Raw genomic sequence first — 9,106 nt, 5'->3', positions numbered from 1 at the left:
CCAGCTACTACAAATGGTGCTCAATACAATATGTAGTACATTGGGGGGGGGGGGGGGGGAGATATGGTATAGATCCATCCTCATATGCACTCTCGATGTCGAGAAAGTATGGCTCGAATCCTTTGTTGTAGTCTCCGTCAATACTGTGTAGCTCCTCTCCTCAATCGCGGTCATCTAGATCTCCCTAGCTCCAATGCTCGCTCTATGCGAGTGCCAGTAGTGGTAGTATGAGTGTGGGTAGAGCTCTACAATGGTGGCTGCTCCTCTCGTTGTCCAATATCTAGTGTAAAGAAATCTCTAATTTGTCTCTGGGACTGTCTCTCTCCCACTCTCCTCAGTAAGGTGTCTCTATGCCTATGTAACTCAAGTAGATACAGTCCAAGACATCTCTGATCCTCATAACTCATGACCCTAGATAGAGGCCCAAAACCCTCTCTGAATAGACAATGAAAACAGCCTTGTATCTCATAGGACATTGTGCAATGATATATGTAATGTAACTCTGTCTCTGCCTCTAGATGACATAAAGGGCATATCGTGCTATTTTTCGGTATCGCTCTGAATCTGCCAATCTCAATCTCGAGTTGATGTGAGGATGTGCGTATCTAGCCAATGGCAGAACGCAAACCATCAGAGAGATGTGTGTCCATACAGCCAGGTCGAATAAAAAACCCATCCCCTGTGAGGTGGAGAAGATGTTCTCTATAGAAAGCCATCTTCGTGCCCAACTCTTGTACCAGCTCTATCCATGTCCTCGTCGTGTCTAGCTGGATCAAATCCTGACGAATGAGTATATTAATCTCCACCCGTGTTAGAGACATCAGGGGTGCCTGTAGGGAGTACTGAAAAGGAGGCAGCCTGTTGTCCATGGTGAAGCCATGTGTCTGAAACCATGATGCCTTTTGTGCATACCAACATGATGTATCGCCCTGTAGAGCTAACTGTCGGGAGGACTCTAGGGCCAACCTAGCATATCGATTTGTGGTAGTATCCCATAGGCTGTGTACAAAGGAGACGGATCTGGTAAGCGCCTCAATCTCCATAGGGTGGCAGCTAACTCCGCTCGAATGAGACCATGCGGTATGGAGGCCTTGGCTCTAATCAATCGAGAGATCCTAGATACCAAGGGCCTCTCCATACGTCTCCAACCATCTTGGCCTATAGAAGGTCCCCAAACCTACACCCCATATAGCATAGTAGAAGCAACCAAAGTATCAAAGAGCCATAACTTTGTCCTAGGTTTGTGGAACTGAATCTACAAACACATCCTCTCCAGTCCTCCCAAAGTTGCATAAGCTCTAGTCAGTCTCCTCTCTGCTGCCCTTCTCAAAGAAAATCTCGGCCCAGTAAAGATTACCCCCAGGTAAGTGTATGCATCTGTATACTCCACAATCACCTAACCATATGTGAAAGTAGTTGTTGATCTCCTACCACTGTGGTGAGGTGTTAAACACCATAACCTTGGTTTTACCAAGGTTTACACACAATCCACTACCCTCTACAAAAATGTGTAGTGCATCCAAATGTCGTTGCATACCCTCTGGTGAGTCAAATATCAACACAATATCATCAGCATATAACAACAGTGGGATCCATGTCCCTACCAATTGGTCACCTCTGTCAATGAAATCAGACACCTAATCAATATACATACCAAATAGAGTAGGAGACAATGGGCAGCCCTGTTTCACCCCAATAGTAGAGTGAACTAAATGAGATACCCCTTTCGGAGTGCGTACATGTCCCATCACTGGTATGTAATAAGCCATAATCCCCCAAATCAACTCTATGGGCACCCCCATCTCCTGTAGTCTGCACATCAATCGAGCTCTCGGTACCATGTCAAATGCTTTGTGAAAATCCACAAAGCTACAATAAATCTTTCTCCCATGTAACCTGCCCTCCTCAATGATGGCTCTCAGTGTCAAAATATGACCAAGAGTGGAGAAACCCCTTTTGAAACCGGCCTGACCCTTTGCTCGTACACCCTCACCCTCTGCCTAATTACTCAAGTGATGCTCAAGAATGGATGCATACAACCGTGCCAATGTGTGTCCAACCATAATAGCGCGGTAGTTCCCAGGCTCTGTAGGATCACTGCCTTGAAGATAGGCACAATAGTAGAGAGAGAGAGAGAGAGAGAGAGAGAGAGAGAGAGAGAGAGAGAGAGAGAGAGAGACTCGATGGGGTCCCAATAAACCCTCTCAAGGCCCCCCCAAACCATTGCCGATTTGGTGTTTGCTTTTGATTGCAGGAATGGAATGTACACACATGCAATACCCCAAGTGCAAACTCTACTAACTCGAATGGGGAATGTCTTCTCTAACTCTTCAAGATGGAGCACCTCCGGGGCTGATTTGATGCACCTTGGAACAGTTTTGATGAGGGGTTGCTGATGGCCACCAAGGGGTAGATCTAGGGCTGATTTGCGTTCCCGATGTGAGGAATGAAGGGTTGATAGCTGGCTTCAAAAACGCAGATCTGACATGAAAAACTCAGCAAATCTATCACACAAAGCAGAGCTAAAAACGTAGATGATGATGATGCCGATGATGGACAAAAATTGGAACACTTGATGCGGCAAGGGAATGGCAGAGAAGAGGCTCAATGGGCTGTTAAAGTACTGGGCTACAGTAGAGAGGCTAGCGTTAGCAGATCTGGGCCGCAACTAGCGAGGGGAGGGATTGAAAACTAAAAACACTGGGCTGAATTTGGAGCTGAAGCAAAACGTTGGGCTGATCTGAGTCTGGGGAGAAAGATGGTGGACAGGATTATGCAAAACTCTAGGGTTGCTCTCTGCTAGTGCTTGCTCATCTGCTTCAAAACGTCGGCTCCCATAATCCCTTTAACGCCAAGTTATTGGTTATGAACATTTTAAGACTTAGGTAGGGCAAGTTTGGAAGACAAAGTCATAAAAATAAATCACCAAAATGATATATGAATAAACTTGACTCAGCTAAGTTTTTGGGTGAAATCATCGCACATATGTCCACCCGAGAATCCAATTGACGTGGGGAATGTCTGGTTGGATTCTTCTATCCAAAACTCCATGCACGTCATGCTAGATTCCCACTGTAGTATAAAAACATTTGTCAAAACGTGTGTAAAAACCATTTATGCAAGAAGGTTCCAATGCAGGTCTTGCAAACAGGATCACAAAATTGCCGAATCCTCCTAGGATTCTAGACACTCCTATCTAGGTATCGGTACAAAATTGGCTCTGGAAGTTGATGAAGCATGTCCACGTGGCACTCAGAGCCATGTGCAGGTGAAAATCTCCATAAACCATGGCATCCTATATTGAAGGATAAACAGTCCCTTGTTTTCCTGCCTACTAGCTCTAGTTGTCTATATCGCTATTTATGCTCTACCTTGAGAGTGCATGGGTGAATGACCCCATCACTATGTAATAGTGCTAATCTAAATTTTGATTTTCCACTAATCTACTTTGCATTGTATCTCTCTGTACTCTCCTTGCTACAAGATTGTATATTGTTCTACATTGCTTACAATACCTAAAGCTCTACATATGATAGATTTATATCTTTTCCAATGTTTACCCATGTATGAGCCATTTATTTTTCAAAAAAAGATCCTTCTATTAGTTAATGAAACTACCCATTGGGCTACAACCACCTCTACTAGAGAGGGCTACAACAATCATAATGGGAGACTCTTCCAACGAAAAAACATCATATGTACAATGAGGCTAAATCAAGAAATGGGAGAAGGGAATAGCCACACAGGTGGACGGTAGTGCCATTTCAGCACACCCTCGACCATGGTGAAGAAAGGCCCATAGCGCCTGAGTCGAAGGAAAGCATCTCTACACTCCCGCATGCGGTCAGAGACACTTAAGAGTCTCTTGAACTGTCCCCTGAGAGTATGAATCAGATCTAGCTAAAGATCCCGAGATGTCTTTGCTAGTGGTAGAAGGTGAGACGAACTCCCAACACTCCTCTCTCTCTGAGTGCACCACTCCTGTGGAGTAAGCTCTGTAGCAGGCTAGAGTGTAGGTCAACCCCCCTGTATCACTATCATCTTGTTGGTGGAGGATAGCTCAAATTGTAGTGCCCGGCCCGTGAGAGTTGACCAAGCAACTGTCCCTGAAGTATACTGTTGTGCTGTGGGAAAGAGCTGGCATCAGCCAAACATGCCATGCTATAGGACAGTTTCAAAGACAATGACGTTGACTCTCCACAGGATGGTCACAAGCTGTGCATGCTGCCAAGAGACCACTATGTACAAGACGGCTCCCCACTACTGTAGCTCTATGTGCAGCCAGCTACTGAAACAAAGTGACTCGCTGCGGTTATCTGGTGTCCCACAACCACACCCACAAAGCTGACAAGAACTCAGCTGTGAGACCCTCCTCTTGCCAATGAGGTGTTGCAGCAGGACGAGCCTCTCTCCGTGTTGCAAGTATGTGACATCCCAGTCGAACAGTGTACTAAAAGAAAGGGACATCTGAGGTGAAAGGGTCTCTCCAAAACCACTCTCTAGGATCCCATTGCACTCGTGCCAGTGGGCAGCTCTCTCAACCCCACAGCCTCTAGTTTTTAATGTCAAGAGCTGTTGGGTTAGGATCATGACACAAGTCCTCCCACAAATGCCCACCACTCGGATCCTCTGAAAACAACACTTGGCAACATGTGTGGCCTCTACTGAAACTTGGTGTAAACGACCCTCACCTTGTAGCTCAAAAAACAGGGAGGGTTCAGTCTCTGAGCAAGCCCAAACTGCGATGAGGACCTCCAGTCGCATGAAAGGCCCCCTTCCATCTAGGGCGGTGCTGACTGCAGAGGTGTGAGCCACTCAGCTGGTACTACCTCTATGATGTCTTGACACATGTTCTTCACCCCTCTCATGCCCTGTAGCTGGATGCTTTGAAGGTCCTCTGACAAGCCTGAGAACTGTAGCCAGTCACCTAAAGTGCATGCTGGACCCTCTGCCATGGGTCCCCAAGAAACATGAGGCCTACTACCAACCAAGTGACCTTTCTGAGTGCTAACAATGGAGTTCCAAACAAGGGGCTGTATGAGGCACTCCTCCGTGCAAGTAGACTGGTGCTGCTCCAAGCCTCTCCGCAGCTGTGAGCAAATCAGGCTCAAAGCAAAACAATTCTCCAGTCTCCTGCTCAATCCAATTGTGCACATCTATGTGAAAATTTATTTGGTTGAAGTTCTCCAAGGGCCTTCAGCCTGAGGCACTCTAGCACTAAACCACGGAAGCAAAAACTCCTTCCAGGACTCCTTCGTTGGAAGCAATCCTTTGACAAGAAACTTCCCAAGTAGGGCTCTACACTGCTGTGTTGGGTCTATGATCCCCAACCCCCCTGAGAACAAGGTAGAGTGATGACCTGCCAGGGCACTTTGGCTTGGGCTATTTGAGTGTCGCGCCCTGACCACAGGAAATTGTTGATCAGCCTCTCTACCTAGCTGATGCAGGAACTCAAAAAGATCCACCAAGAAGTGATGTACCACATACAACAATGGGTTGGCCACTACAACTCTGCTAGCCAGAGAAAGTCGTGCGGAGCTCCAATGTAACAGCTTTCTCCGGATGGACAAGAGGAGGGGAGCAATCTGCTGCTCAAGAGACAAGTCCAAGCCAACCTAACAGCCCAAGTATCGAACTGGAGTCCCTCGTGAGGCAACCAATCAGGCATAGGAGCACTACCAACCAAGAAAGCCACTGTCTTCCTCTAGTTGATGAGTGTGCCTGATGCACAATAAAAAGTTTCAAGAGCCTGCTCAAAATTGTGAAGGTTGGCCTCCTAGCCCTCCAAGTAAAAAGCTGAGTCGTCTGCAAACTCAAAACTAGTAGCTCGTCGCCCCAAATAGGGAGTGCTAAGCCACGTAGACCAACATGCTATGAAACCAAAAATCTGCTCATTGCCTCAACATAGAACAGAAAGAGGAAGGGGCAAGAGGGCAGCCCTGTCTGATCGAATGTGTGACCATGAAACGATCTCCTCTACCACCTGCCAAAAGTACCTGATTGTGTGCCCTTCTGTAAAGATCTGACACACCTCGGATTGAGGCGTCTGAGAAGCCTATCCTGCATAGAGTGCCCTCCAAAAAGTCCTAGTCAACTCTATCATAGGACTTCTCAAAATCGAGAAGGAGTATCACCATATCCTCACCACAAAGGAGCGCAAGGGCAGATGCCTCCCAATAAGTAAAGATCTTGTCAAGCATACTACGCTCCTTGAAAAAACCTCTCCGTGTCCCATGTATAATGATCTCTAGAAGTGGTTGAATCCTCAAACTCAAAGCCTTGGCTAGAATTTTGTAGAATGAGTTGAGAATGTTGATAGGCCATCACTGCCGAATCTTATCCAAGGAGCCACCCTCCTTGGGAATGAGGTAAATCAGGCCCTCACTCATGCTCTCAAGCATCTCTCCTATGTGTAGGATGTATTGAAAAGCGTTGCAGAGATCTGAGCCGAGCAAGTCCCAATACTCTAAGAAAAATCTAATAGTCAAACCATCCTCACCCGGACAGCTACCACGGGGAAGTGCTCTGAGGGCCGCATGGATCTCCTCTGGCTGAAGAGGCAGTTCAAGCCTTTGGCGCATCTCCTCAATCACAAGACAAGGAATTTGTGCCCAAACCTGCTCTCTACATGCATCCTAACACTCTGACGGAGGCTCTGCTGACATCAGGTCATGGTAAAATCCAGTAGCAATTGCGCGCATGTCCTCTGGCTCTGAAGCAACTAACCCGTCAGGCCTCCTCAACTGAGTGACCTTGGCATGCGCATGTCGGGGTCCCAATGTCTCAAAGAAAACCCCTGTCACTCTGTCATCGACCTGGGTCCATTGAGATGCCTGTCGATGGAAAGCAAACTCATGGCGTCTCTCCTTTGTGCTGGCAACAAAGCTCCTACTGAGTGCTCCTCCAACTGAGGAATTTCTAGATGCTACTCCTGCATCCTCTACAAGGAAGCAAAGCCCGATCGAAGACGCGGCTCCTCTCTTGCTGCAGTGAGGCGGGCCGTAGACTCCTTAAGAAATAGCCGACTGAGCTGAGCAAGTCCAGAGGCCACTTTGTCAGCAGGAGAGTCCTGCATGTCTAAGCCCTCTGTCCAAAGAGCCACCACTCGCTCTCTGAGTGCAGAGTCCAGCAAGACCCTCTTAGGGATGCGTAGCATCGTGATCCTCCTCCTCTATCTGTCTCTCATTGTGAGAATCAATGGTGCATAGTCCAAAAAAAAAAGTCCCATCCAAAATGCAAACTATCCCACCCAAGTCACAGAAGTGGTCACTAGTTAGAAGCCATCTATCCAAGATATATTCACTCCTCCCACTTTACCGTCCGAACGAGAGAAGGCCAAGCTATCTCGAAGCCTCATAAAGCTAGAATGCTGCCACACATATTAAACCCGCAGAGTCATACATAACCTCTCCCAAGCTGCTAACTCAACTCCATGCACAGTACTCTGGCTACCTCCAATCCTGTCAGAGGGGTCCTCCAACATGTTGAAGTCACCCCAATGCACAATTGCTTTGCATGCGGTAGAGAATCTACAATGTGAGACCAAAACTCTTCACGTGCACTCGCCACATTGGGTGCATAGATGTTCAGGAATCCCAAGAGGCAACCTTGAACCTGCAAAGTAATCCACTGAGCCCTGCCAGACACAATAATCCCTCTATTCACAATGGCCTTTTGCCAAGAGTATGCAATAGTCATACATACCCCACCCTGGATGCCACCAGGTCCAAATGCAATTGACCAGAATGTCTCATACCGCCCACACAAAAGCTGACCACAACGTCTAATGAGGCTCTCACACAGATGATGCTCCTGTAGCATAAGAAGGTCAATCTCTCCTCCCACAAGGCATCATTCAAGCTCTTGACGCAATCAGACCCTCTGGCGCTGAAACTCGGGCCCACCTAATGCCTGAACCCCTACATATGAGTCCTACCTTACGTGTACTAACCCTATTTCCATCTTGAACGTTAAGGATTGCCTTTTTTGGCTCAAGGGTTTCTCATAGGTGACATCTCCTCATAGGTATTAGTAAATGTTGGAGCTATATATGGCTCACTCTACTCAACTTGGTCTCACCTATATATTTGTATCTTCTCCTCAATATGAATCAGTCTTTGGGAGCGTATATGGTGTGTCTCTTGTCTTGTCTCTCTCTCTTTCTCTCTACATCTCAACATGGTATCAGAGCAGTAACGATCATGCGCCGATTCAATTCATGGTGACAAAACAGTATGTGTATGCGATTTGCATGTAAGATTCAAAAATTGCTACAAATTTTATTTTTGAGCATTGATTCTTGTTAATTGTGGTTGTTTTGTGTTAAGAAGAATATGATTAGTGTTTTGTGTGATGTTTATTGCTAATCAATCTAATCGTTGATTACGTTTTCTTGTTGATGACACCCTGAACTTCATCTCAATTTTTCTTGCTGTTCTGCTCAAAATTTGGAGAAACGGGAAAAGCGCTATGGAGCATAGCGCAATGGCACTTTTCATCCAAAACTTGCTCGTCTCCTCAAGCTCTTTGATTTGAGTTCTAGGTTTGCGTCAATCGGAGTTCGCAATAGAAAGTTATGTTGTTTTTACTGCAATTGAGCTTGACGCAGCTTTCTTCGTCCTACTTCTTCGTGAAGCATCCGCGATCATTTTTCTTATTTTGGTGTTAACTTTTCGAGAAGATTTAGATTTTTTCTATTCATATTGTGGCCGTCAATCTTGCGTCTCACGCCACTCTATTTTGAGGACTCTTTTATTATTAACGTCTCCTTTACCCTGCCCTTTTTGGGTGACGTCTCTCACATCTTTGGAAGTTCCTTGAGCATCCTTCTTACGTTTATTGTTGACAGAACGCAGTCCTCATATCTCTCTCATTCTCAATTGCGGCCTTCACCATATATGGTGTGCAAATTCTGTGATCTTATCTTATACGTTGTCAGGAGTTTTTTGGAGCAAGGGATTGCGCATATGTACATACCCATGCATGGTGCATCAAATAAAGTATTGCCCATTTTTCAGAGCCAGGTGGTTACGTGGGGCCCACATGTGTACAGGTAGGACACCATGTACATAGTGCATCGATTTTCATCGTTACTAGTACCATTGTG

The sequence above is a fragment of the Adiantum capillus-veneris genome, chromosome 9, assembly GCF_014529385.1.
Source record: "Adiantum capillus-veneris isolate H3 chromosome 9, ASM1452938v2, whole genome shotgun sequence".
Taxonomy (NCBI): domain Eukaryota; kingdom Viridiplantae; phylum Streptophyta; class Polypodiopsida; order Polypodiales; family Pteridaceae; genus Adiantum; species Adiantum capillus-veneris.
Note: the sequence above shows the minus strand (reverse complement) of the source record.